This window comes from Prionailurus viverrinus, chromosome A3 (assembly GCF_022837055.1).
Source record: "Prionailurus viverrinus isolate Anna chromosome A3, UM_Priviv_1.0, whole genome shotgun sequence".
Classification (NCBI taxonomy): domain Eukaryota; kingdom Metazoa; phylum Chordata; class Mammalia; order Carnivora; family Felidae; genus Prionailurus; species Prionailurus viverrinus.
Window position 1 is genome coordinate 82,849,872 of NC_062563.1, and position 25,235 is coordinate 82,875,106.

Sequence of the window (25,235 nt, forward strand, 5' to 3'; positions counted from 1 at the left end):
CTCTTTAGAAGGATGTGTAAGGACCCTTGTTCACCTCCTTAACATCATCTCTCCCTACTGCCCCTACTCCTCCTCTCCAGTCATGGGAGTTTCTTGCTTCACGAGATGCACCGTGCACATTCTCTCACTTCACAGCCTTTACAACATTCTCTTTGTCCTCTTTCTCTCCGATTTATTGAACAGCCCATTCTCTTCCCTCTGATTACAAAAGCTGTACTTACCATATATTAACTTTGGTTCTATGTCTTTTTTTTTTTTCCTGGATTCTGTTCAGTTCCATTGATCTGTTAGTTTCCCCCTGTGCCAATGCCATGGTTTTTTTGGTTTGTTTGTTTTTTAATGTATTAATTATGTTAGGCTTAAGGTAGAAGTATACCTGGTAGGGTTATTCCTTTCATTCTTCTTCATTCAAATTTTGAGAAACAATAGAATCAGCTTATGAAATTCTATTAAAAATTTTATTAGGATTTTGGTTGTAATTGCATTGAATATATAGACCACTTTGGGGAGGACTGGCATCGTCTTATCTTGGAATGTGTTTCCCCAAATAGTCAGTCCTTCAGCAAAATTTTGTTATGTATCTTACAAAATTATTACTAAAAATTTTTATTTTATTTTATTTTATTGCTATGGTGATTGAGGCTAATTATTTCATTACATTTTCTATTTTTTTAAACACTTAGTTCTGAGAGAGAGAGACACAGAGTGCGAGCGGGGGAGGGGCAGAGAGAGTGGGAGACAGAATCTGAAGCAGGCTCCTAAGGGAGCTCTGAGTTGTCAGCACAGAGCCCAATGTGGGGCTCAAACCCACAAAAACCATGAGATCGTGACCTGAGCCAAAGTCGGACGCTTAACCAACTGAGCCACCCAGGCACCCCTATTTCATTATATTATCAAAGTGATCACTGATAATGTATAGGAAAGCTATTGAACTGTGCATATTTTCTTTGCATCTGGCCACCTTACTGTTTTTTTCTTACTAGTTCTAACAGTAGTTAGTTACTATTACTAATAATTATTCCAGGAAAGTGAAAGAGTATTAGATTCCACAGGAAAGAAAAAACACAAGTAGCTGAAGCAGGTTTGTATGCAAGATAATGAGGTCCATATAAGACAAACTAAGTTTAAAGTGATAGTGTTATACTTAACTGGAGATGTCCTAAATGTATACAGAAATACAAAACTGGAACAGGAGAGATGAGGGCTGAACAAAATATAGGAGTCACATGCATACAGGTAAGAGTTGAAAACACTCCTTAAAAGCAATGCTGATGCCAGGTTTAATGAAGAAAAAGTGTTTGTTCTAAAATTTGTTAGAAAAAAATAAAATGAAAAAGACATTTTTTTTTCATTGTGTGGTAGTTTCATATTACAATTACTGAGTACAGACCTGTAAAATGTACTTTTCCAAAAAGAATTTCAGGAGACCAAGGGTGGGATCTTCCAGTGGTGGGTCTATTACATTACTACCGTGGGATTCATGTGAAAAAAAAATCCTGATGATCAAAAGCAAAGGCAGGAAACGGGTGGAGGGAAGGGGAAATGCTGAACTACAAGGTCATGGTCAGGAAACCAATTTGGCGAGGTATGTGGAAAACCAGCACATATAGAATCAAGTACCACATACAGTAGTGCACAGTCCAAAGGCAGCTTTGTTTTCCTAACAGGACTCAAATGGCAGGGGGAAGGCCAGCGCCTCTGATCCATAGAGGGAACCACCTCGAAATTCCCTGTCAAGCTTGTTTTCTTTTAGTCACTCTTACTGCTGAGACAGACTTCCAAATGGAACTCAGACAAAAGGCTGCCCAGGTCCTAGGAAATGCGCTAGTAATAAATGCCCGATGTGGATTGTCAGCAATGTACACAAAGTGCCTTTACATTCATTTCCATTGCTTTTTCTAACAAGTCCGTGGACGATACTTACAAATCACACAATGAGAGATAATCAAGATATAGTGTGTACAGCCAAATGCTAACTTTATGAAACGTTTCTGTGTGTGTATATGCTATATACATATGTTCATATTGTGTGTGTGTGTATTCATTGAAAAAACAGTAGAAGAGCACTTGTCAAATTGTTAAAAGTTAATATCACTAAATAACACAATGCAGCACAGTTTTATTTTTTAACTTATTCTTTTCTGCATTTTTATAGTCTTCTACGATGAATATATTCCGATTCTGTAATTTAAAAATACAACAGCAGATGTTGTCAAAAAAAAAAAAAAAACAGAAATCAAAGGTTCAGATAAAATTTTAATGTCAAAGGACAACACCCACAACTGTAATACAGAATTCTGGATTACTCAGGAAGATAAGTATTCTGATTAAATCTCCAAAATTTCAGAGTATAAGTAATAAAGGAAGATGTACACCTAAATTTCTCCTTTGGAGAAAGCTAAAATAAAAGGGTCTTTTAGGGAATAAGTGTGAAATCCATAAAGTAAATGTAACAGCATGAAAAGATGTAGCTGACACTCTCATTCTGCTGGTAGACTGGAAAGAGGTCAGAGAAGACAATCACCTCCAGATCGACCCCTTTAAACAGCAAGTCGAAATAGGGTCATCCTTTTGGGAAATGAACGTGGTGCCTCCCTGAACCCGATGAGGCGTCCAGGGTTAAGTGTGAGGCGTACAGGGTTAACTGCAAGGGGGAGCTGCTTCTTGGCGTGGTCACAGGGGAAGGGCAAAATGGGTGGCAGCTAACCCTGCCTTCCCCTGAGACAGCGGTTTCCCGGGCTGGACTCTTACCTTCCAGCACCGCCCCCCCCCCCCCCCCCCCCCCCGCCCTCCCCGACCAGGCTGCCTTCCAGGTGCCTAGTCCTCACGGAGAGTCCCTACCAAATCCTATCACCCAGACTCCCATCCTCTCCCCTTCAGGGCTCAGACTTTTAAAGCTCAGAAAGAAGAGGCTGGGACAGCAGCTAAGTGTGTGAATTAAGAGTCCTCTGATTTGAGGCTGGAAGACAGTCTGCCAGGAGACAGCTGCCTAAAGCCAAAAGTAGTGTACCTGTGATCAGATGTGAAAAATGGGTATGTTTATTGTACTCAATCGAGCACACACTTGTTAAGTGTCTTCTACAGATGAGCTACTTGCTAGGTGCTGCAGGGGGTGAAAAGAAAAATTCCTCACCTTCCTAAGGGAGTTAGCACTGACACAGGTGGTGGGAGGTGGGGGAATAAAGGAAGTCAATAATAACGCAATACAAAAATGAGACGGAATACTGCACAGTGGGTGAGAGTGGGCTCCGGGGTCAGAGGACTGAGTCTAAATCCATGGTTTCCCAGCTGTGCGACCTTGAGCAAGTTGCTTAACTTCTCTGTCTTAGCTTCTTCGTCTATAGAATAATGGGAGTGGTGGTAGCACCTCAGAGCGTTAATGGGAAGGGGAGTTAAAACATAAGTACCTGGCATATAATTGTGTGCCCACTATGTAGCAATGTGCTAACATTTTATATATATATATATATATTTTTTTTTAAGTTTATATCTTATATGTTTTTTAAAAAGGGAGGCATCATTAGCCCTGTTTACAGGTGAGGAAACTGAGGGTCAGAGAAGTAGTTTATTTAGATAAGATCTAGAAAGAAGAACTGAGTTGTGATATGAGACCACATCTCATATGGGCTTTGCCTGAATGCAAAACTTTTGATTTCTATTCCTACTACTACCAAACAGTAGCAGTCAATATTTGTTTAGTACTTACCCTGTACCGGTTATCATATGCAGAGCTGCGATTATCCTCACAAGGTACCACTGGACCCCATTTTGCAGAGAGAAGAAGAAAGCCGAAGCAAAGAGCCCTGCACCCACACTAGAAATCATTAAGCTAAGTATGTGGCAAAGCCAGGGTGTAAGTCTGTGTCTGCCCTTTTCCAGGGCCAGAGTTCGTCACCCCTGTCCAGGGGTGCTTCAACTGGGGAGCTTTAAAAGAGAGAGAGAGATTTCAGAGGGTCCTACCCCTAGAGGTTTCTGGGGTAGGGAACTGTGGGAACATGGGAAATCTCCTCACCAGTGGCTCTCGTGAGCCTGCAAAAGCATGTTTTGTCCCAGGTCTTCAATGCCAAGGTGAAGAGTTTATACTCAATTCATCTAGAAACGGGGAGTCAATTAAGGTTTTTCAGTGAGGTTTTTCAGTAAGCAGTGTTTTAGGAAAATTAATCTGGGAGTAATGAATAGGATGGACTGGAGGGGAAAGAAAAGTGTGACAGAAACCACTGCCACAACTGGCAAGGAGACTATTCTCAGCCACAAAGCTTATTTCAGTCTTAACGTAGCTATATATCAGACACACAGAAAATAAGCCCTTGGAAAAAGACCCACCTAAACACAAAATGACTTGCAACTTGCAGGAAAATGTATTTTAATATACCAGATCAATATATAACAGCTCAAATAAAACTTGGGTTTTTCCTTTATAAAATTAACAAGAGAAAAATATACAAGTGTATGCACAAACACCAAAATTTGTCAAGGAAACACAGACCTACTAGGTATGTAAATATGACTGAATTGACCTAGCGTATTGTGAAGAAAAGAAAAAAAAGGAGGATTTTAAAGGGATTTATAGTTCTAAAATATTAGTCAGATAAACTTTCTGGAAATATTGAAGAAAAGAAGATAACATATGGGGTTTATTTTATGTAATAAAGGATACAGGTTATTTAATTATAAATTAATGAACTGAATTTATTTTTAATTTATATTACAGCTATAAATACACTTATGGGATCCTAAATTTAAGGAAATAATAGTTGTTACCAATTTGAGATTAAAAAACTAAAATCAAAATTGTGGCAAAGTAAGAAAATGTTAGAGTTTCTCGGTTTATTACCCTTAGGGCACTGAGCAAATACAGAAAGTACTCGTTTTCAGAAAGGAAGTGAGACAAACACCATAAAGATACTGTACCCTTTGACTAAATAAATCTACTCCTAAGAATCTGTTCTAGGGAAATAATGGAATAAAGGCAAAATGGCATATGTGGAAGATATACAATGCAGTGTTTCTCTAGTACCTAAAAACAAGAAACAATCTAACAAGCCAGTATTAAAGAGCTGCTTGATAAATTATGATTTATAAACCCAATAAAATATGTATAATAGTAAATAAATTTCTATCATAAAAATTATATAAAGACATAAGATAATGATTGTTATATTTTAAGTGCATATTCCAGAATACATCATTGCATGGATATTATCTACACCTGCATGTAAACATACATATGTGGAATAAGGCAAACGTCAAAAGTAAAAACAGTAGTTCGATGGCTGTAGTTAATACCTTTCCCCAAATAAAAATTTTTAACATTGTTCTATCACCTTTACATCTATACCAGTTTTTCAATTTCTTTAAGGTGGAAGAAACTTCCTAAGGCAAGGCCACCTCCCGGATGATAACTTCTCCCATGGATGGTTTTGCCTAATTAGTCTCTTTTCTAAGGCAGCAGTAACAATAGCCTTTCTTCTCATTCTTAATATTTATATTAACTGGAAATAACATAAATCGCTGTCCTTTCTCAAGATTCCAAGTCCAGGGCAAATCCAGGCGAATCCAGGAGAGGTGCCCCCACACCCACACGCCCTCCTGAATTTTTGGATAGCAGAGCTGAGCAGCCACACGGGTTGGCTTGCAGCAAAACCCTCCTGTTTCTAAATAAAGTATTTCTCTGTGCTCATAAGTGGAAATGCACTCAGACTCTCCCAGAGTTCATTTTATCTGGGCCATTAGATAAAGAATGCCTGACAAAGGGAGAATGAGATTCAGGGAAGTGAGAGCTGCAGATGGTTTTCCAGAGAAGTCTTTCTATTGCCAGGTTTTCAGAAATAATTTGGGGGTGGGGAGGGGATCAGCAGTCATGAGCAGGTTGCAATAGGAACACCTTATCTTAAACAATTTTTCCAAAGTTCTATTCTCAATTTCAGGAAAAAAAAAATCTCAGGGGAGAAAAGGTAGTTTTCAAAAAATTTTTCCAGCTTTTTTCTGCACCTTTCAATCTTGAGGAATAACCCACATAGTGGTTTGAAATGGGCCAATGTAAATCTTGAAGAATAATATGTAGACATCAGGCGACAGCAGGTTGAGTAAAAGAATGAATTTCCTCTCTTCTGATCCAGCCGCCTCCCCTCCTATTTCCCATTCTCTCCATGTCACCCCACCACCACTGTCCACTGTCCAACGGGTGCTGTTCCCTCACTCCTTCACGCAGCCTCTTTTCTTCAGAAAAGACACACGACTATGAAAATGCATCTGCATTCCAGCCCTCTATCCTCAGAACCATCAGGAAGATTCACCTTCCTTAAAAGATAGCTCTCTCCACATTACCCTCTGCTTCAAAACCCACATTAAGTTGCCAAATTCCTCAGCATAAACTTCAACTCACTCCCTAGTGGGTCCATCTATTGTTCCCATATATGCCTTGGGCTTTTCTATCTCTGTATCTTTGTTCACAACATTCCCTCCCTCTGAAATCCCTTTCCTTCTTCATCCTCACCATCCAGAACCCTACCCGCCCTTTAAGATTCAAGTCAAATTGCACTTCCTCTAAAAAGCCTTCCCTGCTAGCGCTCATGAGCACTTTGTCCTTCCTCTGAACTGTCATCCTAATTTATGCCTCTATTAAAGGCACTCATGGTACCTTGGAAATTTTATAGTTATTTGTAAATAAAGGTTACTTCTCTACCTTAAAAGCATTGACAATAACATCTCTTCTACACTCCTCATGAGTGTAGAATCAGGACTAAGTTTGGGTGAAGTTAAGACTGTATATGCGCACACGCATGTGTGTGTAAGAAGTTCCCACTTGTTTAGAACTTAGAATGGGCAGGTTTCCAGGCTAACCCTCACAAGTATACTCAGCCCACACGTGGCTCGAGTGTCTCCAAACCCTGGCTGCACATCAGTTCCCTAAGGTGCTGCAGGGTCTCACCATCTAAGATTCAGATCTGAGCGACCGGGGCAAGACCAAAACACGGGCACTTTTTGTAAGCTCTGTGACATACACAACGTGCAATCACAGGGCAGATATAATATTAACAGTCCCAACCTGAGTTTGGGGTCCTGGCAACGATGTGTATGTGGTTTAATAGGGAAGAATTCTCTGCCTTTTCTGGGGGAAGGCTCTACCCAGTCCCATTTCTTAATCTTCTCCCCGTTTAACAGGACCTTACGATGCTCTGAATCTCCTGAGTTTCCCATCTTGACCTGCCCCTTCCCTAGCATCTCTATGGTAAAAGTTCCCTCCTGTCCTATCCCTCTTGAAATGTCAGTTCCTCCAGGGAGTAGAGTTCAATTAGAGATTTGCAGTACAGCACTGTCACAGAGATCATATACGCTGCAGGGATCATTGGTGAACCATTTATTTTTTTGCATATATGATAAGAGCTACCATCTGCTGACAGCTTGCCACATCCTAGGCACTGGATCATGTACAGTGTATGTACACAAGTTTTATTCCCACTCACAGAAGACAAAACGGACCTGGAAGGTGAGGTAAAACAACCTGCCCAAAGGTTACACAGCCGGAAAGTGATTAACACCCAATTTCGAATCTGAAGTGTCAGAATCCAAATGCATGCTCTTCTCCTCCTTGCTATACGTTAAAGAAGACTCTTGCCACCCCACACCTGTTACCCTGGTCAATGGCGCTTGACAAGGATAAGTGAGAAGAACTCTGGTAGCGAACAAGAAAGGCAGGCAGCTGCCGCGGTACGACCAGCCCAGCCCTGTTCCTGGGGTCCACTCCCCTGGCCACAGTTTCCACGATGTCCCCTCCTCCCGCTACTCTGACCCTCAGATTCTCTGAGCACAGACAACGGCTTCCGTGGCAGCAGCATCTGGGCCTGGTTAGAAGGGGAAAACTGGGGCAAGGGCGGCAGCCATTCGTGTGTGGGGTTGCTTATAATTAGACGGCCCTATTTGAAATGCATCAGTAAAAATGCAATTAGTAGATTCATTTCTTAGATTTCTGTTATATCTCACTTACGAAAGACTTGGATCAAGACCTAAATCTCAGAAATAATATGCTGGTAGGAGTTAACGAGAAAAATACATACTGACTGTGGGTCCTGGTTGTGAAACCCAAGGCTGATAATATCCAAAAATGTTTTTATTTATCCAGGGACACTAACCCTCAACGAAGGTAAATATTACTTACAAAAAAAGATTAGCCTGGACAAACTATAAAAAGAGCCTTAATTTATGTTCTGTTGCCAAAGAATCTCAGCCACTTTCGTGAAGACTTCACATGCCCATTTAAATCAGAGCTCGTTCTACAGGCATGCCCATCCCCACACCCTCCAGAGTCCAGCAGTCTTTGCCTAATCTGCTGCAATCACGCTGGGTAATTCTGTTCTCTTCGTGCACACACTCTTGCACACACAAACCCAGAGCGTACGACCCTCTGCCCGGGAACAAGAGGCTAGTCCTGTTGGGAGATCGGGCACATCCGAAAGTTAACCGGTTTTAACTGCCATCCAGCTCCATCACTCTCCAGTCATCCCGACGGCTAAAAACCGGACAGTAAACACTCCTCTTGCTTACAGTGCAGGGGTTCACGTTGAAGGTTATGATTAGTAGCAGAGAATGCACACCTCCACGGACACAGTTTCTAACGGACAACACTGAAATTATTTTGGTCTTTGTGGTTTTCTAAACGGTCTCATTCCAAGTCTCAGAACGTAAGGAAGCAGGGCAGATGGTGCTGAGGTACATACAGAACACTGACTGATGTTCCTGGTCAGAAGTGGGAGAGCCTGAGCTCGCTTGCAGCAAAGAGGGCCAAAGAGGTCAAGATGCAAGAGTCCACATTTTGGGGACTATCTTGAACTCCTTATAATTCAACTAGCTTTGTGGGAAAAGCAAATTCTAGGAGTCATGAAATCAAGAAGAGTCCTGGCTTTGCTACAGGGTTAATTACTGATCTTTTCTGTGTGTCAGTTTTCTTACCTATGAAATGCAAGTCTTAGTACCTGGTGGGCTTAGTTCAGTATTCCGGAGATAAAATTTGACCACTAAGAATAGCATGACCAAAAGTAAGGTAATACAGTAATGCCAAAATCTCATTACTCTTTCTTATTTCATTTACAGTCACCAGAGTTTTATGATTTAATAACAGCAGGAGTTAGAAATGGTTTTAGTCTCCACTTACTCAAGTCCTTACTCAAGTCATTTTTCACTTTGTTCCCCTTCCAGAAAATAAGGATATGGGAACAGCTTCTACAGAAAGGTTCCTAAGTCTCAAATAACTAAGCACTATATAAAATTTTGAATTAAAAAAGTTTCCTCATCGTAATTTTTACTGCCTTGGCCACATCTGTAACCGAAGGGGAAAACACCCTTGAAGTATTTGAATTTCTGCCTTAAGTGTGATAGAACCAAAGGAACCACAGCCCAAAAAGCAGAAAAGGTGGGACAAAGACATCCGGCATCCAATACAAAGAGGGGAGCACTGGGAGGGTGGTTCCTCCCTCCTCCACACCCTGTATTGCTAAACCAGAGACCAGCAATACTAGTAAAAGTCAGAGAAGTGGATTCTTAAGTAACAAACACAGAGACAAGTGCATAAATATAAATGGACAGACCTGTATATTATAAAGCAACATCCCCACCCAGGTCAAGAAACAGAACGCTGTCAGCATGCCAGAAGCACCCTCCCCACCGCGCACCCCTCCTCCATCATCCGCCCTCCCCCCACTCCCAGTGACATGCATGTATCCGGGTGCACGAGAGCTGAGCTCTCTCTAGGGCAGCAGCTCTCAAGCATGGTCCGACTAACTCCTGGGGTGGAGAGGGGTCCTAGGACCCCTGGGGGTCCCAGACTCCTTCACTATTGAAAACCAGTGAAAAACTGGGATGGGTTCAAGATGACATGAACAAAGGCAGCAGCACCAGACTGTACTAACAATCACTGTATTCCTCACCTCCACACACTAAAGAAAACATGCCAGGTTCACATTAAAATGTCCTTGGTGGAGCAGCAGAGATATTAATTGTATTCAGTCTCTACCTTTATACATGCCTTTTTAATCTTCTGTGTGTCGAAATGGGAGAGTACACTAAAGCACTTTTGCTGCATACCAAGGTTCAAAGGTTGCCTGGAGAAAGGCACTTGGGCAACTGTCTGCCTTTGAGCTGACAGTAGCTGCTTTTTTCATGGGACACCATTTTTACTGAAGGAATGACAGTCAGACAAACTATGGTTATTCAGACTTGAGTATCTGGCAGACAAGTGAGCCTATCACTTCAGAAAAACAACTGACAGTTTGGGTGCCACTGATAAAATTCGGGCTTTCAAGTGAAAATTAGATTTTTGGAAAACTTGTATCTGCCACTATGTGCTCGACAGCTTTCTGATACTTAAGCACTTTTCTGATGAGATCAGTGGTGAAGTTAAAGAATGTGGCATCGTAATATTGTATAATGAAACATGTCGGCAATGAATAGATCCACGTAGTTCAGTAAACCAAGATTTTCAAATAATCGACGTTTGGTGTTACAAGATCATGCGTGAGTAAAAATCTATGCAAAGTGCAAGATAAACTAAAATAACGTAATTAATAAATAATTACAAGTTGGTTGATATGCTTGCAGGTTTCACATTGCCACCAACCTTTAAGAAACTACCATTTGCAGTCTTAGTTGAGTATCAAAGACAAGTATCTACAATTATTTGGAAAGGTTATTAAAATACTCCTCCTTTTTCTGACGACATTATCTGTGGAGGGCCACATTTTCTTCATATACTTCAACCAAAACAACGTGCCACAAAAGATGAATGCAAAAGTGCAGATATGAGGATCCAGCTGTCTTCTATTAAGCTACACATTAAACAGATTTGCAGAACTGTATAACGATGCCACTCTTCTCACTAATTTTGTTTTGTTTTGTTTTGGTAAAACTTCGTTATTTTGCATTGAAAATGTTATTTATGTTAACACATAATGAGCTTTTCAATGAATAAATATTTTAACAATTTCTCTGTTTTCGGGGTGCCTGGGTGGCTCAGTGGGTTAAGCATCTGACTTCAGCTCAGGTCATGATCTCACAGCTCATGAGTTCAAGCCCCGCATCAGGCTCTGTGCTGACAGCTCAGAGCCTGGAGCCCGCTTCGAATTCTGTGTTTCCCCCTCTCTCTGCCCCTCCTCTGCTCATGCTCTATCTCCTTCTCTCTCTCTCTCTTAAAAATAAACATTAAAAAAAACCCAATTTCTCTGTTTTCTGATATGGCAGATGATATCAATAGATATAATCCACACAAACAAAAGTTCTCTGAGGTCCTCAATAAGTTTTAAAAGTATAAAGTGAGATGGGGCACCTGGGTGGCTCAGTCAGTTGAGCATCTGACTCTCGATTTTGGCTCATGAGGGTCATGAGATCGAGCCCCACGTCGGGCTCTACACTGAGCATGGAGCCCACTTAGGATCCTCTGTCTCCCTCTCCCTCTCTCATATATATATTATATATGTATGTATAAAGTGAGATCAAGAGGTTTGAGGAGCTGCTGTTCTACAGTGTAACCTGGGGGTGAAGCTGCTGGACCACAGGGCATGTTATCTTCAGCTTCATTAGATACCACCAGACTTTTTCCTAACACGGTTGTACAAATTTACACTCTCATGACAGCTCTTTGTATTCTGAACATGAGTCCTTTGTCTCATGTCTGTTGTGTGTGTTCTAAAGACTTTTCCCAAACCTGTTTTGTCCCATCTTTTTAGTAAACAGAAGTTGATCAACCGTAGTCAAATTTATCAATCTTTTCCTTTATGGTCAGTACTTTTTGCATCTTGTTTCTGAAATCTCTCCATATTCCTAACTCTCTCTGTATTCTCCATACATTCTTCTCAACATTTTACCACTTGGCATTTCACGGTGAGATTCATGGCACTGCATGCTTATAGGTTATCTCGGGCCTCTATGGGCTCTAGACGGCTTACAGAAAGGAGCATTTTTCCACGTCTCATTCAAGAGTCATTCTGTATGTATGACTGCTCTAACTTTCCATCTGAATACCTCAATTCAACTTGAGAGACAGAAGCCTGGTGATCCAAATGTTTCAGGAGAAGACAAAAAAGAAGACACCTTAGTTGTTCAACTGGCTCTTGGGTAAATAAATGTATCATCCATCTCTTTACAGTACCCCTCATGCTGCCACAACGAAGTTTTCAAGAAAGTTGTGTTGGGGCGCCTGGGTAGCTCAGTCGAATAAGCATCTGACTTCGGCTCAGGTCATGATCTCGCCGTTTGTGGGTTCGAGCCCCGCATTGGGCTCTGTGCTGACAGCTCAGAGCCTAGAGCCTGTTTCAGATTCTGTGTCTCCTCCTCTTTCTCTCTGCCCACCCCCCACCACCCCTCCCCCCCCATGCTCATGCTCTGTCTCTCTCTGTCTCTCAATGATACATAAACGTTAAAAAAAATAATTAAAAAAAAAAAAAAAGAAAGTCGTGTTGATGTTTTGTTTTGAGAGAGAACTGAAAGCACTTTGGGAAATTTTCTAGGTCCAGAGATTTCAGTATTTCTCAGCACAAGGTAAACCCAAAACAGAGTGAAGTGCAGCTGCTTCCATACAGTGCTTGTTTTCTTTACTTTAATTTACAAAGGGCTGGGTAGTGGCTCCAGGACGTTCCTCAGTAGGAAAAGCACCAATCATATCCACCATGGGAATTGGAAAGGGCATTCATGTCACATACTTGTCGCCCTATGAGATTCCAGCATCTTTCTAAAATGTAAGTTATTTCTTCAGCAAGACTCAGTAAATATTCACATCCAAGTATCGGCACTTGAACTACCTGCTCACTTTTATGTCTAGCATAGTATTTTTCAAACTACAGATCATTATCCACTAATGAGTCATGAAATCAATTAGGTGGATTATAGCCTGTTGTTTTTTTTTTTAATGAACTACAATAGAATGTAATAGAAAACATCAGAATGCCTTAAATTCTAGTGGGGGTGAATATTGCTTCATGAAATGTATTTCAATTAAACATGGGTATATATTGTGTGCCGCAATGTGAAATGTATTTTTTACTATGGGTTTCTGTCAAAACGCTTGAAAAGCACTAGTTTAACATGTTGTAATGAGCACACATGCTAGGGAATTTTCTTCCCAACAAACATCTCTTCTCCGGGGAAATACTCATCCACCCACCCACCCACTTCTCGTTGTATGGGTAAATACATGTGTCACCATGTTTCTACATGAGCCCCACCTCCCTCATCCCTGCTGAATGTTCCAAGGATGGACATGTGATCTATATTGATCTGATGAGTTCCCTGTGATTTTTTTTTAACTTGACCCCCAGAGAACTTTTCAGTGACAGAAGCTATAAAATAACCTGCTGGTGGCCATGTTTCCAATCACGTGGGAAAATGGTCTGCCATGAGAAGGAATGACACAACATGCAGAAGGAGGTGAAAGGAGGAGAATTCTGTCCACTTTCAAGCCAACCTCAATACTGCCCTTCCCACAGTTTGGTGACTCAAGCCTTTCCTAAATTCTGTAAGTCAAGTCTCTGTTTTCTAAGTTAGTTTGATAGGTTTCTGATAATTTCAGTCAAGCAGGTAGACGTGCAATGCCTGTTTTTCTCTTCTCAAGTCTTGGGGGCTGAAGTGATGAACTGAAAATTTAAATCCCAATGAATGATGAACTGGGTTCTTGCCCTAATATCTATGGAACTCCCCCCCACCCCCCGCCGCCCGGCTTCACTATTTATCATCTAAGAGGGAGCACTGGCACAACTCACAAAAAGCTACAAATATAAAAAGGCTGTTATTGAAATTCAACTTTGGTCTTCACTACCAAAATGAAATAAAGAACACTTTGGGATAAGCATGGTAAATGGAGGTAGGGCCCTCAAAGCCCCTTAAGCAAAGTTCACATATGTACCATTTATAATATTTTGTCCATCTTTGGCCAGACTTGAAGCCAGGAGCATTAAAGTAGAAAGGTACTGCACAGATCTTAGTCAATAGGATATCTTTTTATTTTTATTTTTTTTAAGTTAATTCAAAATCATTCCAGCGAGTTCTTAGGCCCTGGAGAACAGAGGGAGGGCAGAATCTCCTGATTATAACCAAGTACTGCTGGGTGTGATTCAAAGACTTGGAGGCAGAAACGTGAGAGAATGAAGAGAGAGACTGCTAAAGGGTAGAACCCGGAGCTGAGAGGTGAGCACGATCCGAGCCAAGAGACTGGGAAATTGAATGCAGCTTTTAAATTAAAGGGAAACCCCTCTTCCTCTAAGAATATAACATAGCTTCCTCCTATATCTGCTTTACTGGAGGCTAGTTTGCCCTTGAAATTTATAATCCAACTGCCTTTGTGTGTACCTGAACATTTCATGCAGAATACTGCACAAACTGACCCATTTACACAATGCAGTTTATTCAGCTTTGGAAACAGCTACTGAGAAAGACAAGTTTAATTCTGGTGCAAGTAAGGTCTATAAAGACATTCCCTGAGTGTTTTGGTTGGCAAAGTGATCTCTTATATAATGGGACTTGTAATTATTCTGATCATTTTCTGCATTCCCTATCAATTCAGCTTGACTTGGAGACTGCCCAAATTATCAGAGGTTTCAAAAAGGCTCTCCAGGTTCTCAGTTGAACAACATTCATAGAGGGCTAGGGAGCATGTGACTTGCTTGCCTTTAGCTCTCTGAAAATGTGTGCTAAGGAATGAAAACTTATCAGCAGAGCTTTTACAACACAGGACAAGTAATGTAGAATGTTCTCAATCAAAACTTGTAGGGACAACACCTGGGGCGCCTGGGTGGCTCAGGTGGTTGTGTCCACCTTCAGCTCAGGTCATGATCTTGCTGTTCTTGAGTTCGAGCTCCACATCGGGCTCTCTGCTGTCACCCTGTCAGCACAGAGCCCGCTTTGGATCCTCTGTCCTCCCTTCTCTCTCTTTGCCCCTCCCCCACTCATGCTCACTTGGGTGCATGCTCTCTCTCTCTCTCTCTCTCTCTCTCTCTCTCTCACGAAGTAAATAAAGCATTAAAAAAAAAAAAACTTGTAGGGACAACACCTAAAGAAAAATCTGGTGCTAACAATCTCAATTTCATTTGCTTTTCATTTACTTTTAATCTTTATACTTCAGCTTCTCAGGGATGAGCAGCATTTTTCTGAAATGTTCCAAAGTGGTCACAATTGTCTTTTTTTTTCATACAGCTAGAAGGTTATATAAGAAAGAGCTTCTTCATAAATGTTTACAAAAGACTGAGACCAAATCTGGGTTATCCATGAATCTAGCTGTAACATTCCTAGTCTGTTTTTCAGATGTCTGAACACTTAGCGCTGGGTGCACCTTACCTTGGATGGAGTCTCCCCCAGTAAATCCCACACTCCTGCACGTCTGGGTCCAGCACAGGGTAGATGCTCAGGAATGTCTGCTGGAAGCTCAACTCCAATCAGGTCCTGGGATGGGACTATAGCCTCTGCTTGGGGAGGTGTACTTTTTTTTAAAAGGAAGAGCACACTGGTCTGGGTCTGGGGAATGAGTCGTAACTCTTAGTCTCTGAATTCACTAAAGTTACACTTTCCTTATGGAAGATATTTACTCTAGATTTAAAAAAAAAAAAATTGTACATTACACTGAACAGTACCTAAGGTTCATTCTGCACTACCATTCTGATTCTAAGTAAGAATTAAAAAGACTCTTAAAAAGAGTCTTAAAAAGAATTAAAAAGACTCTTTTTTATCGGAGTATTAACTTCAAAGTCAATGAAGACGCTGCCCATTGATGATATTATACGTGCTCCTACTTGGCGCAACAGGAACTGGTCGCTAACCTGGATTTGCCGACTGTGGTTTTCTGTGCAGTAACAAGAGCGAGGGATGAGGAAGACCAGGGATCTGGGTGTTATCAAAGTGCTTATTCCTGGTTTGGTGAAGGGAATACTGGAGCAGGGGGTCAAAACATAGGGATTCCAGTCTTGGCTCTAGTACTTACTCCTATGTGCCTTGGACGAGCCATAAACGCTCAGAATTCTGCTCCCCATCAGAAGAGGAAAGAGCACGACTCACGAGGTGGCTGTGGCTGTGGCTGTGGCATAGGACAATGCCCCTGAAGGTGCTTACAAACTGCAACGCACCCTACACATCTGCGTGGTATCATTATTTGTAACAAATCTGCCAAAATACTATTTTTCAACCAACTCTGAAGTGTTAAAATAAAAAGCTAATGCTCTCATGAAAGGTTAAAATTAAAACTCTCCTTTGGTTTCTGTTCATATCATATTCGCCATGGAACAGACAGCAAGATCATTACGTAGGAGTTAAAATCTAAGCCCCACCTGGCGCTCCCGCTGCTCCCCGCCACTGACTTCAGTTATCGAACATCTGTGCCCTGCCCTTCCTACTATTTGTCTACAATTACAAACAGCTTCTTGCAGCGATGAGAAACTGCACTGCTGCTAAATGCTAAACTGGGACACTTCGGGCACGCTTTCTCAACTTCAAGCTGGCCGGGCAGGCCGTGGGCGCGGGCTTCCCGGGCAGCGCCGGGGAAGCCCACGCTGGGCCGCTGCTGCAAAGGTGGCTCCGCTCGGCCGCAGACCCAGACTCACCGCACAGCAGAAGTGAGAGGCTTGGCCTGGGAGCCGTTACTTACTCCTTATTCTCGGTCACCCACAGAAGAAGGGGAAAGACGGCAAAAAGGCAGTCACTCTGTTCTCCTTGTTAAAGCAGATTTTACGCACTTCAGCTCTATTCCTTCGGCCCGCCGTAATTTGAAAAGCCGGCAGTGTCAGCTTTTAAAGGCCAAACTATTTTTTCCCATTTGATAAAATGCAAAATAAACAACCCTTTTGGTTCATTTTACGGGATGCGATAAATGACATTTCTTTCACCCCAGGTGTACTTTTTTTCTTGGGTGTATTTTCGTCAACTACTGTACAGACGCTACCTTACAGAGGTCGCCAACATAGTTAACTTCTGATTACCACCACCTCATTTTAAATTCATTTTTGAGGGGCGCCGGGCTGGCCCCATCAGTGGAGCATGCGACTCTTGATCTCGGGGCTGTGAGTTTGAGCCCCACACTGGGTGTAGAGATTACTTAAAAAATAAAAAGTCTTTTAAAAATCATTTTTGAGTGCCTCCTGGGTGCCACAGTGCAGTTTTAGACAGCAGCTTTTCTAAAGATTGTATTTGCCTGTTTAATACATAGTTTTAGCCATTTTTCTGTCAGGGTTAAGCTAAAATCAACATCAATTTGCATTCCCTAAACACACACATCAGAATCAGGGGAGCTGGCTCAAGGTGGGGGAGTCAGCAGAGAAGTTAAAGTACAAGTAATTTCTCGTGGATAGGTCACACATATTTAAACACCCTCCCTGCCTATTCTTCTTTTTTTAAATGTTTATTTTTGAGAGAAAGAGACAGAGAGAGAGCAAGCAAGGGAGAGGCAGAGACAGAGGGAGGCAGAGAATCCCAAGCAGGCCTCCGCGCTGTCAGCACAGAGCCCAGAGCCCAATATGGGGCTTGAACTCACGAGTCATGAGATCCTGATCTGAGCCGAAACCAAGAGTCAGAAGCTTAACCGACTGAGCCACCCAGGTGCCCCCCTGCCTATTTATTCTTAATGTCACACTGAAAAACCAACTCAAGAGTCACAAACAGAAAACCATGAGTTATCTACAAATCTAAAGTATCCCCAAGCCACATATGCAACTGTAAGTCATGGAAGGTAAAACTGTTCTTTCACTTTTTGTAACTGCCTGAAGTGGGCATGTGAGAAAAACAACTATTTTACGTAACAAATTATATTTTTACCAGTGGCTCAATCCTCCCCTCCTTCCCAATAAAAATCTAACTTCTAACTAATAGAACAGTTCTTTCATGTTGGTTTTGTCTCTCCCAGTTAACAACACAAAAGAATTATAATCATTCATTCTCGCAATTTTATGTCACTTTTGGAGGCCAAATAAAAAACAGGATCTTCTTGTTAAATCTTTCCAATTACACTGGAGAGTGTAGACTTACACTCGATTTTTCAAAAGGCTCTCTCTGAGGCAAGGGAGTGGGTTACCTTTCTGTCAAAGAGTTCCCAAATGTATCAAGACTCTATCTGATTTTCATGCACAGATGTCTTGACTGGAAAAAAAAAAAAACAAAAAAAAAACTCATAAATCATCACCTCCACACATTTTAGACAGGAGGGGAAGTAACAGATTCGAACAGTTAACAATTACTAAAGAAGCGATTTAACATGGTGGAAAGACAGACAAAACCGTGTTTGGAAAACCTGAATGTCCATCCTTCCACCACTTGCTCACTTTTTAATTCTCTGGACTTGAGTCAGCTCATTTCTAAAACAGGAACAACTCCACTTCTCCTGCTCATCACACAGGTTTCTTGTGAGGATTCTCTGTGCCAGTTCAAGGATAAATACCTGACCGACAGCTTTAAAGGGCTCGCCAGGATCCCGGACATTAATGAACCTCCCTGCATTGCATTTACTCGAGCGTGGCTGAAGATGACCAAAGCCAGGGACAGGCCTTCAACAGCTCTGCCCATTGAGAATCTCTAAAGTGGGTCCGCTATCACCACTGCGTGGGGTGACGTCAGGCTGTTGTTTATAGGAGAAGAAAGGCTGCCAATTTCCACTGAGCAGAAGACCGAAGTGGCCAGCCTCCTTCAGCTGCTTGTGAGCAAGAATGGACTCTTTATGTGTGGCATGTGTATACATGCAACGGTTCACTGGGGGTGGGGGGACACCAAAACATGAAAACTGCTTTGTATGTGCCTACCAGCACACGCTTCGGGTCTGGGGTTTTCACTAAGACGACTCATCAAAACTGATCAAAATGCAACTTTCACTTTTGTCACTCTGAAGAAAAAAAAAAATGCCACTCCCAGAAACCTCGTTTGATTTTCTAAAGTAAATTTTATTTTTAAAGCAGAACAGTCAATTCTTCTAGTTTTAACAGACTCCTCAAGTTCGATGAACAATCACTAACAGAAAGAATTACGCAAGATCTATTTCAAAGCACAAAATATGTTCAGACTGCACTAACCAAGTTTTATAGGAACGACTTCAATTTCGGAGTGCTTGGAGCTGCTTCCTCCTATAAGTTCAGGAAGTATGCACTCAAGTATTAGCATACACCAACTGAATCCACTTTGGGGAGATGCTTTGTTAGGTCTGTTACTATAAAGGGGAAAAAAGGTCTGGCTTATTAATATATGCCCATTCATGAAAGTTCCTGGCAGAAAGCAACCTTACGTTAAATCAAATTTAGAAGGGCAAAAGAAAATAGGGACTGCATTCATTATATTCTTTCTTCAACTATCCATCACCTTCTGGGACACCAGTCAAATCAGGAATAATATGGCAACAGATCATGTTTATAACTGGCACTGAAACTTTACTTCAGACAATAAATCTAGTGTATAGCCTAACATTTGAACACTGAAGAAGAAACGTGGGAAATACTTTTGGTACCTGAAGATGTATTTTCTTTGGTCCTGTTGTGAGTATAGCCGAAAAGAAGAGGAACTGCGGCTCAGTAACAAATGAGGTTGAGGACTGAGGACAAATTCTGAGTTCTGTTTTTGGCTCTGAAACTGATGATAGTATAATGCTAGGTCAAACAGTTAGCCAAGGTGAGCCTTATCCTCAGCATCTGAGAAGTGGGGACGATAACAGCAAATACTAGTTTCCAATCTTTAGGAAGACATAAGAAAAAAGAAGTCAACCAGTGAAAGCCTTATGTAACATTACATTACCTTACAGGAATTAGAAAATAATAGAAACATGGTCTGGGAACCCAGCCTGATATTGGCCAACTCCTTTGAGAGCTGGGGAGGAAAACGTGCTAAACAAGTAGGAAGTGTTATTAGCACTTCTTTCATTTTATAGTTAGACATAACAGTAGCATGAAAAGTATGGCGCCAGTTCAACTTTTTTAGGGCCAGTTCCAGCAAGTAACATTGGCCACATATTCTTAAATACATCAAGAAACCTGAAAGGCGACCCCTGGGCTCCTCCTTATCATGAATGATTTAAAAAAAAAAAAAAAAAAAAAAAAAGGATGCCAGAAAACCTTGTAGAAACCATGGAAGCAGGTTGAGATTATACTTGAAAATGGCTATTTACCAGCTTCATTTCTTCATGTAGTAAAGAGCACCTGAACACACAAGTCAATGATGATGCAGAACAATGATAAGATGGTGGTATGCAGGAACATTAAGAGTCTAACAGCCACAGACGTTTCACGATTACAGGAATTTTACTGACTGAACAGAGCAGTGATTACAGCATTGCTTGCCACATCCTGAATCGGTACAAAATTCATGAACTTTATTTAAAAAAAAAAATTTTTTTTTACATTTATTCATTTTTGAGAGACAGAGTGAGACAGAGCACGAGCAGGGGAGGGGCAGAGAGAGAAGGAGACACAGAATCTGAAGCAGGCTCCAGGCTCCGAGCAAGTGTTCAGCACACAGCCCGACGCGGGGCTCGAACCCCCGAACCGTTAGATGGTGACCTGAGCCAAAGTCGGTCAGTTAACCAACTGAGCCACCCAGGCGCCCCATGAACTTTATTTTTAAAAGAAATAAAACTTCACATAAAGTAAAGCAGTCAACTGATAAGGAAACCAGCAAAAGGCAACATTTCCCCCTATCCAACTTACTTAAAAATTCTAAAATCAACTATTTGGGATTTTTTTTTTTTTTTTACTCTTCCTGGTTGTCAAATCGGGAGGATCACTATAAAGCAGTTATAAACGCACACTGAGAAAATGAGCACACATGAAGAGTAGATAGTTATCACTGGATTGACCAAGTGCCTGAGTTTCCACTTGACATGTCAAGGTGTAACTGTGTTACACATGGTACCAAAACATCATCCGCTCTGTGGCACACTATTAAAGTCATAATATACTTGCCTGCCATACATTTGCTTCATAAACTGCCTCCTTGGGAGTACAACAGGTTCCAAGAACTCGATACACTAATGCTCACAGGTGACTACTGAATCATTTCAACTTCAAAGACACACCTAATAAAAGGAAACTCATCAGTTCCATCTTAGTAACTGACTGAACGGGACAGAACTGCTCTTTGCCAAAAAGTTCTCGCTCGTCATAAACATGTCTCTTTTCTTCCCATCACATAATGGTGTGCTGAATTTATACTAATACCTGCATCCAATATTCAAAAGTTAAAGAATAAATATTCCAAAGTGCATCTCATTTTATATTCCTCAGGTAAAAAGCAGGGATACTGCTAACTGGAATGTCACCACTTGGAACAAAAACCAAACTGAAAGCTTTCAAAAGAGTAATTCTCACACCAACAATGCCTACAAGTGTGCAAGTGGCTAATAAAAGATGAAGCAGAATAAACAGACAAAAGGCTTCCACTTTATTTCAGGAAATGGCAAATCCACTTTTAAAAAACACTTTCTTATTCATACGATTATTCAAAAATAAAAGTCAGAGTTTCTGCGAAGGAAGTGAAACCTAGGTCACCGGAACAGTTGCCAGCAGCCATATGAAATGATTAGTAGATCACACAAACAAAAAGTGGTAGCCACAAGCAACTCTCCTCCATCACCCCAACAGAGATTCTTTGCCCATCTCCCCCTCCAGTCATCACGTGAGAGCAAAACATTAAAAAAAAAAAAGGTGTATGTGGCGGGGGGGGGGGGGGGGGGGGGGGGTGCCTGGGTGGCCCAGTCAGTGAGCATCCGACTTCGGCTCAGGTCACGATCTCCCAGTTCCTGAGTTCGAGCCCCACATCGGGCTCGCTGCTGGCAGCGCATAGCCAGCTCCGGATCTTCTGTCTCCCCCCCTCCCCACCCCCGCCCGTCCTTCCCCGGCTCATGCTCTCTCAAAAATAAATAAAACATTAAAAAAATTTTTTTTAATTTAAAAAACCAGTCAAATGCCTCTATGTGTCTACTGATGATCCTAAAACAGACCAAAGAGAAATGCTCCCGTTGTCATCGCATTGCTCTGACGGTGTGTAAGTACCACAAAGAACAAAACCAAAAATTTGTGACCCGTGTCAGTGTAGCGCACTCACCACTTGGTAGCGTGTCAGCAAGAACATGTGAAAGGAGCTGCTGCGAAACCTGCCGATGCTGAGAAGACAGGCGCGTCCCTGTACTACCAGGTTTTCATGCTCAGCTGGGAGAAAGACAAGCTGCATCACCAGCAGAGTCCACGACTCAGTCCACAATAAAACTAAATACATGGCTGATTACAAATTTTCTGACAATCAAGCTTTTTCGACCATAACACAATCCCAATAATATTCTCAAATGACCCTGTGCTTGTGTCCAGCTGCAAATTTTTAAAAAATTACTTCTCAAAACTCAAGTTGACCAGTAGGTATCCCCAAATACTTCGTGACTCAGTCACACAGCATATAGCTAAAGAAGGATAAACTGAATGGCATAATGCTCAGTATGGCTAAATGGACTCATGGCCCTAAAACTTTCTGTGGTACTGGGTCTTTCAGAAATAATAACAAAAATGATTCTCCAAGTATAATCCCTTTTCTGAATAAGTTTTTAAAAGCTCCTGTAAAGGGGCACCTTGGTGACTCAGTTGGTTAAGCATCTGACTCTTGGTTTCGGCTCAGGTCATGATCTCACAGTTTCGTGAGTTTGAGCCCCATGTCAGGCTCTGGGCAGGCAGTGCGGAGCCTACTTGGGATTCCCTCTCCTTCTCTCTCGACCCCTTCCCTGCTCGTGCTGTCTCTGTCTTGTTCAAATAAGTAAATAAACTTTAAAAATAAAATAAAATAAAATAAAATAAAATAAAATAAAATAAAATCTCCTGTAAATATATTTTTCTTAGCTGGGCAAGAATTTTTCACTGATCACGTTGTGATTTTCAGTCAAAACAAGAACTCTATATGAAAAGTGAAATGATAAATGACTTGGGACAAAAGCAGTTTGCCCTTAGAATCTATTCCAGACAACTTTAGACCCCATACATAAGAAGCTCCAAGACAGAATATAGAAATGATAAAATCAGAAAAGAAACAAAGACAAAGGTCTGGCAACTACTCTCTCATTAAAGTCCTGGGTACTAAGAGGTGGATAACGCATGGCTCTCCAACCCACTATCACTTACATTTTTGTTCCATTCTCTCAAGAAGCACAGTTGAAACATTTCTCAGTAGGGAGGTAAAAAAAGTTGAGTCAATCCCAACTGCTTAGCCTTCATTGGTTTTTACGTGCCTGACGGAGTGTCTGAAGACAGGAATACATGCCAATCCAACTACTAATCCCAGCAATTAGCATGGCCAACTGTATAGCTATGAACAAATGTTTCCTACATATGACTGTTCACATCACAGCAAAGCCAGCCTTATTCTAGTTAGGAAATTAAATTTTAGTTTGAGCTTTTGGATCTTGATCTTTGCTTTCATTTCATTTCTTTTTTTAACACTGGGTAGTGGAAATAAAAATAAAATCTGTTATTAGATGGGAAACAACAGCCATTTCACTTTTCATTTTAGCCTCTGAGCCACTGGTAGTAAACCTTAACTAAACAGTAAAAGCATTTGTTACACAGCAAAGGGAATCCTGTCCACAAAACTTTCCAGAAAGAGACTAAAATTAAAAATCTGCCCCAACAAAACCAAGCTTCGTAAGTTATAATCATATATCACCCTTTTTAAAAGTAATTAATTCGAGACAATGCAATACAAATTTCAAACTTATTTTTTCCCCCAAAACTCTAGCACTAACGTTATGGCCACAGTGTTCCTTATCTGGCTTCTTTAATAAAATTATGATCTATATCAGAGTTCTGCTTTGATTGTGCTGCTTCATAATTAAACGTATAAGAAACATCAACACACATTTAAATTGTTCCTTTAAAAAAACCTCTCTGGCTGAAATGATTCATGCCAGCAGAAGGTATGAATTATGATGGAACCACTCAAAATCTGACCATTTTCAGTATTCAAAGAGCTTACTAGACCAATAGATACCTCATCAACAAAATTAAAGACAAAGCAAAAAAACTGTGACTAAGACAGGATAAGCCTAGGTCCAGCATCTTCCAAGTCAGGAGAGACCCTCGGCTTGTCACTGTTCTTCTATTCCCTAGCCATGGAAGTTCACAGGAATTAAATCTTCTACTTGAGGGGCGCCTGGGTGGCGCAGTCGGTTAAGCATCCGACTTCAGCCAGGTCACGATCTCGCGGTCCGTGAGTTCGAGCCCTGCATCAGGCTCTGGGCTGATGGCTCGGAGCCTGGAGCCTGTTTCTGATTCTGTGTCTCCCTCTCTCTCTGCCCCTCCCCCGTTCATGCTCTGTCTCTCTCTGTCCCAAAAATAAATAAACGTTGAAAAAAAAAATTTAAATCTTCTACTTGAGGGGTCAAGAAGGAGCGGTAGCTCCCCTTCAAAAGAAATCCCATCGTTTAGGGAGAAAATTCAAAAACAAAGTGATGATCTTCCCATGTGATTGGGCTGTAATAATTTTGCAGAACTTCACAGGTGTTTCAGAAGTGCTTTAGAAATTCCATAGGGAGAAAAATATGACAACTCTTCTTTACATATTTTGAAAAAGGCATGCCTGAACAAAGACCCTCCAGTGTTCACATATATCGGAAAACATGACTTTGGAAGATGACTTTCTCACAGTGGGGAAAAGAAGGTTCAAGACCAAACTATCAAAAAAAGACCTGCTGGTAAACAAGATTTTTTTTTTAGAAAGTAAGTTCTGGGGAAACCAGAGTGGCTAAATGATGGTAAGCCTAGATTTGCCCCACGTATCAAAGACCTGGTCTATCCTGGACAAATAAGATACTATGTTTCAAATACAACATTTTATTTTGTTGACTTTTTCACAGATCATGGTGCATGTATTTTAATAAAAGGGGAAAACCTATTTCAACTTTTTTGTTTTTACAGATAGTGAAATTAAAGATATTTTTTGTTCACATTGGATCTGGATCTTGATCTTGATAAATATGTACCCACTGTTGACAGTTTCCCTTCTCTGGCTTTGCAATAATATAAAGTGAAGTTGAAATATGTAAGAGAAAATAAGATGAGCCAAAATAGGTTAATGGAGGGTATCTGACAAATCTGAAAAGTTCACCTAAAATGTTTTGCCTAGGGGTGCCCGGGTAGCTCAGTCAGTTTAGCGTCCAACTTCGGCTCAGTTCATAATCTCACGGTTCGGTTCGTGAGTTCAAGTCCCATGTCAGGCTCTGTGCTAACAGCTCAGAGCCGGGAGCCTACTTCAGATTTTGTGTC

The 25,235-nt window shown here is 41.2% G+C and overlaps 1 protein-coding gene across 5 annotated transcripts in view; it reads right to left on the bottom strand.

The window, feature by feature from the left end:
* Nucleotides 1–25,235, bottom strand: part of SERTAD2 (SERTA domain containing 2) — a 116,641-nt gene that overhangs the window by 79,488 nt on the left and 11,918 nt on the right. Inside the window, exon 2 of one of the 5 annotated variants that reach the window (XM_047853420.1) lies at nt 18,035–18,099. The exons of 3 other annotated variants lie outside the window; for them this stretch is intronic. The gene's annotated coding sequence lies outside the window, so the exon portion shown is untranslated. Of the gene's footprint in view, nt 1–18,034; nt 18,100–22,038; nt 22,058–25,235 lie in introns of those variants that run through there. One more of the 5 variants, XM_047853425.1, reaches the window with a different exon arrangement.